Source organism: Uloborus diversus, chromosome 9 (assembly GCF_026930045.1).
Source record: "Uloborus diversus isolate 005 chromosome 9, Udiv.v.3.1, whole genome shotgun sequence".
Taxonomy (NCBI): Eukaryota; Metazoa; Arthropoda; class Arachnida; order Araneae; family Uloboridae; genus Uloborus; species Uloborus diversus.
Genome location: NC_072739.1, coordinates 149,975,325 through 149,981,637, shown reverse-complemented (window position 1 = coordinate 149,981,637; position 6,313 = coordinate 149,975,325).

Here is a 6,313-nt window from a genome sequence, read left to right as displayed (position 1 = left end):
CTTTGGAATGACGACACAGTTCTTGAGAAAAGCACTGGAGATTTATTTACAGCTATGTACAGGAAATGTACAACTGCTAAATCAATCATCAGAAATTAAACAAATATCAATTAACACCGTAAACTCAACAATGGCACACGTATTTACATTCAAATACGCAAAATCACAGTGCAAATGCCTCACAATAAACAGAGCAACGGCTCAGACGAATCTTAGACAGTTAAAAAGCATAACTGACTCTCCTCTCATTCACAATACGCCCGGCGTTTTATACCAGCAAAGAAATTTCCAGAAAATCCTACAACGTTCTACCCCTTTCTCACAGTTTATTTTTATTCCATTCACAAATCTTATCATTGAGAAATGGGGGACCGTATACTTCAGTTGATTGTTAGGGGGTTTCATGTTCATCACAAGGAACTATTTACAGATTACGTTACTAAGATAATTTTAGATGAAAAATAATGGAATAAACGCCAAATTTAGCCAGATTACAACAAATCAATCACAAAAATAATTACTATTTACAGAATTTGTAACAATATCCTTAGTACCAGCAACACTTTGGAGCATTTAAACTATCAATATCTGACTCGCTCAAGTACATCCATGTAACTTTCTTTTACATTTATGAATATCAATAGACACTTCCCCCACCACTTGAAGAGGAACATTATATAACATATTCTTCTTTTTATAACATAAACTACCGAGTCTAATAGCTCCCCACGACTTTCGAGTAAATCCCCATTTAGCATCATGGGCTCCTCTACTATTGGTGATTTACAGCTTGTTTGATACACCTTTTAACTATAAAAACCATGATGCATTTAAAACAATAATTAAGCTGCTACTTTGAAAATTCACAAAAATTATGTGAAAAAGGTTCTCGTTTTCAAAGAATGAAAGTTTTGCCTATTTGTAAGATACCCTCTCACTGTTTCGGCCTAATTGAGCATCTAAATAATTATTTTCTTACACAATTTGTGTTTTGCAGGCGCATAGCACTTTTTTTTTTAAAAAAAAAGTAAAGATCCCCCCTCCCCTCCTCAATAAATTCTTTTTTAAAAAATCACAAAAAAAAAGTTGAAATTTCAGATTTTTAAAAAATATTCAATTGATATCTGAAGATATAATCCTTTTTCAATAATTGATTTTGCTAATTGTCTAATCACCAATCACAACTTTTCTGCTACTTTACAGCGACTCGAAAAAAAAAAATCGTTTTCTTCGCGCGCTACACATTACACAAGCTAAACTGAGTTATCAACTTAGATCCTCAAACACGAAATTGTTATCCAGAATCATTCTTATGCAAACATCATTTGTATCTTTAAAAGTTCGCAAAAATGTGTTTTAAAATTTACAAAAAAGTTTTTAAAAAATGCATTTTTCATTAATATTGATGGATATTGGAACTGTGAACGCAATTTGTAAACATATAAATTAGTTAATTGTCTTGTTAGTAGCCGTTGTAACTTTTTTTCTCCTGTAGCATTAAAATACCATTGAAGCAAAAATTTTAAAGAATCAAAAAGTAACGATGCAATTCTCCATTTCTTTATTTTATTTATTTTTTTTTTCGAATTTTCAGGGTTTGTGTGGAATTGGAAGATTTTTACCGATTTCGATAACTTCTTTTTCGTTTTTATTTTTTATATTGTCACCAATCGCAACTTTTCCGCCAAAATGACATTGAAGCAAATACTTCAAAGAATCAAAAAGTAACGATGCAATTCTCAAATTTTTTAACTTTTTTTTTTTATTTATTTTCAGGCTTGTGAGATTGGAAGATTTTTGCCGATTTTAGTGATTTCTTTCTTTCCTTTTTTTTTTTTTTCTAAAATCTTCACCAATGGGGTTGTTTCCTTCAGTCAAAAGTAGTACTTTTTGTCACTGAAATTGATAGAATAGCAAAAAAATATCACATGGACTCAGAAAATACTTTTACTTTCCCAACAGTTTTTTTTTTTTAATTTATATTTTAAAATGTCCCATTCTTCAAACAAGGCGTGGTCTTTATGACGTCACAAATGATGCACTATGGCGCATCTTTCTACCGTATTTCCACGTTATGATAATCAAGAAGCGAATTACAATTGCGCTCTACAACCATATCGTTGCCAATACACGTGAGTAAAGATGCGAATTAAATATTTTGGACCGTGAATGGCAACACTGAATGGCATTTCATCATTTGTGATGTCATCAGCAGAAGCGTTAAACGATAAAAGAACACCGATTTTAGTATTTTTTTAAAAGTATTAAACTTAAAGAAATTATTTAAAAAATGGTCAGATTCTATGTTTTTAAGCAACTCTTTTAGAAGAAAATACTTTTAAAATTTTGGAAACGACCTCATAACGACATTGAAGCAAAAACTTTTTTAAATCACAAAGAAACATTGAAATCCTCTTTTTTTTTTTTTTTTTTTTTTTTTTAATTTTCAGACTCGTTGCACGATTGGTAGATATAGACGCTTTTTGCTTTTTAAGTCTTCACTAATCGCAACCTTTCCGTGCTACAGCGACCGGAACCACACCCCTAATTTCGCGTCATCCCAATAATTACCCTTTCAACATTTCACACATTTTTAAAGAAAAATTCAATTAGTTATTGAATAATACTCATACATATAATAGCCAAAATCACTGATCAAGTAACGCTCTGACGTCACCAACAATGAAACTCGCGCCATAGCATACGCGACGGCATTATTTAATTGTTCATTGTAAAAACAATTCAGAAACGTTCATGGAAAATAATGGGCCGCTGATGCGCACCAATCTCAGCCAGTAATATATCTTGCAAAAACCAGGGACGTTTTCCGCTAAAATTCAGTAACCTTCCTGAAATTATGCTGAAGCCTCCTGAAAAATTCAGAAATCTTCCTGTTTAAAGCCAGTCGTGACTCTCGAGAATTAGAGCACATTTAGGAAGGTAGGGTCAGACGTGGCAATTATGGGTCACACATGGGGTAAATATGGGTCTCCCCCCTTTTTTAAAGTAATCCATGTCAAAAATAATTAACTATTCTAAATTATCATTTTTTTAACCCACTGAGAAATTTTTTAATGACAAAAAGTTTTTAGTTTAAGAAATAACACATTATAGTTGAAATAGTTTGGTGTTACTCTTACTAGGCGACTACAATTAGTTATTGCTCTTTGCTCTAAGCCCACAATTCGATGAAGAAATTTCTTTAATAGTTGTATGTTACCTTCATCATTCATGTTTCTATCAACTGCAAGGATTTTTCTTTTCAATTTCAATTAACTAGACTGAAAAAAATGCGCTTATATTTAAAATTACTTTTAGAAATGTCTCGCTTGAACAAACTAAAATTTCAGACACCTTGTTCCAGAAAATTCATTTCTGTTTTTTCTTTGTCCAAAATTTAAGTTACTTTTCCATTGTAGAATATGTCGCTATCTATCATCATACACAACTATGTCTGATTTTCAAATACATAATAAATTCGGTTATAGCACCAACTTTTAACATTTTTAAAACAGGATTGTTTTTGCAATTTTGTTATTTAAAACTCTGCCCTCTCTTTGCCGTTGTCAAAAACAATTCCAAAATAAGCTCATTTTGCATTTAGGCACTGTTTTTATCATCTTGTTGAGGTACTTTTATTTTTTTGCAAGCAGGGTTTTTCTCATTGACTACATTTGTGAATTCGATTTCTCTAGTAGTTACAAGATAGACAAGCGAGTTTGATTTGTTATAACCTATTCCTATTCCTATTCAGAGTCACAACTGACTACAACTGTATTTATGACGAGGACTGCATACTAAGTGCCTTGCCTCCATTATTTTATATACCGATAGATGGCAGCACCATCACCGGATCGAACAGTTAATGAGAATTTAGAACTAGTCCAGGAGCTAATAGCTACCTGGTGTTAGTACCCCCAGAGGTATCGTTTCACTTGGAGGACATTGAGATCACGAGCATATTTAACGTCGCCCAGTCCCCTTTAATGACGACGGTGGGTCTTCGACCATCGAGGTTCGAACTCAGGACCCTCCGGCCCCGAATCCGACACTCTACCGATCGGGCTACCACGGCCCCCTTTGTTATAACTATCGAATTTGTCTCCTTATTTGGTACTTAAGTGATTTGTATTAATTTGTTACTTATTTTGGTTCTTGACGTGTGCCATAATTGCATGTTGACATAGTTTACCTTCAAAGCTGAAATTGATTTGCTAGCAAAAAGGGCATGATACTTAAGCAGCAGTTGAAGATAATAAAATATCTAATGTTGCACTTGGAGCATTACAATTTCTTTTTAAGAGAGAGTTAGGCATAGAAAAGATAAGTTTAATTTACTACTTATATTATTTATGTAGAAGAAAATAAGAAAAACATCTAAAATATCAGAAAATATACTGACCGAGAATTACCCCACTAAACTGGGGTATAAATCAACATACTTTTATGCTAATTTTTTTTAAAAAAGAAGAAAAAATGTATGTGGGTATGAAAAGGTTAGACCATTTGCTATTAAAAAACAGCACCAACAGAATTATTTCTTCAACAGCGTTTCACCAACACGAATCTTGAAAAAAATCATGATTTTCCGAGGCAATCTTTTTTGAAGATGTTTTTATAGAAGTTTGAAAATTTTTTTTCTCTCTTATTTACTTCACTGTTGCATTGATTTTGACCTTGGTATAGGAACATTGAATGCATAAGGATGACTTAGCGTAATTTAGTTTTTTTTTTTTTGTAAAAATTTTTTTTAACAGTAAAAGGTTGGTGACCATTATTTACCCCAGAAAGAGAGTGATCCATAATTTCCCCGTGTGACCCTATATTCTACAACAGCTTGGCACCTTCCAGATTTATCAAGGAAGTTCCAAAAGCAGTACTTCTAACATGGCCAAAGCTAAGACAGAATTGCAAGTAAGTATGAAGAATTTTACTCGCCTACAATGCTTGCGAAGCTACGTAATCCATGGACTTATTCGCTCCCTTTTGGATCTTAAACAGTCTGGACGGACCGTAATCGATCTGAAACCAAAGCATTTTATAAATAAGCTCAGTTAATCTTTAAACTGGGAGTTAAAAAATATTTTTCACAACAGTGAAAAGTCTGTATTGGTGCAACTTGTAGTAATTCAGTAAACGTTTTTACAATGATACTTGACTTTTCAAGGATGTGGGTAAGAACCATTGAAATCCTGAAACGTAACACGGAAAAAATCAGTAACGTTTCGGAATTTTTTTACAGTGTTGAAGCACCAAAAATTCAGTAAGTTATTTATAATTTGAAAACATTTTTTGGCAATGTTTGACATGCAGGGGAATGCTTTATTTTCACTAGGCTGGACTAGATCCGGTATCTTAACTGTTTTACATGTGAGACTTATTTTAGGAGAATGAAGAAACGAAAAAGTAGTCAACAATGAACGCAATCCACTGGAGTTAGGGTTAAAATTTCAACTATGAAAATATCACCAAGCAGGCAGTTGCTTCGTTCAAAATAGAAGCAATTTTCAGATTTTCATCCGTCATACCTTGATGAGCAATTTTCTAGTCCTCATATATATAACAGTCGATTCACTGATCGAGTAACGCTCTTGACGTCACCAACAATGAAACTTGTGCCACAGCATAATAGTTTGATAATATGATTTGGTAGAGTTTAACATGGAGAGAAATGCTATTTTGACAAGGCTGAACTGAATCCGGTCACTTAACTGATTTACTGGTAAGGCTGTCATTTTACTAGAGTGAAGAAACGAAGAAGTGGTCAACAGTCAACGCTTATCTACTGGAGTTTAGGGTTCATCAACTGGAGTTAGGGTTAAATTTTCAACAATCAAAATATCACCAAGCAGGAAATTGATTCGTTCAAATGTAGAAGCAAATTTTCGGCTGTCATACCTTGACCGGCGATTTTCTAGTAATTTACATAATCAGCCACAATACTCCAAACATTCTTTAGAGGAAATTTAAATTTTTAGCAACAACAATTTCCAAAACTACTTGCTACAATAATCCACACATTTTTTCATGTAAGAGTTAATCAGTATTCAAATAGTAATTCCTTTTATTATTACTCGCAATACTCCACAAATTTCGAAATAGAGAGTTAAATAGTTGTCAAAAAATAATTTACATAATTATCAGCCGTAAATACCCCATTCAATTTTCGATCTCTTATCTTATCATTTTTTCTATTTTTATACATATGGGGATGATTTCATTGTATTCTTCAAAAATTCTTATCGAGAATAGAATGATCTAGTGCTCCGTTACCTTGAACTTTAATAAAAGCGTTATCCCTTTGCTGCTAAAC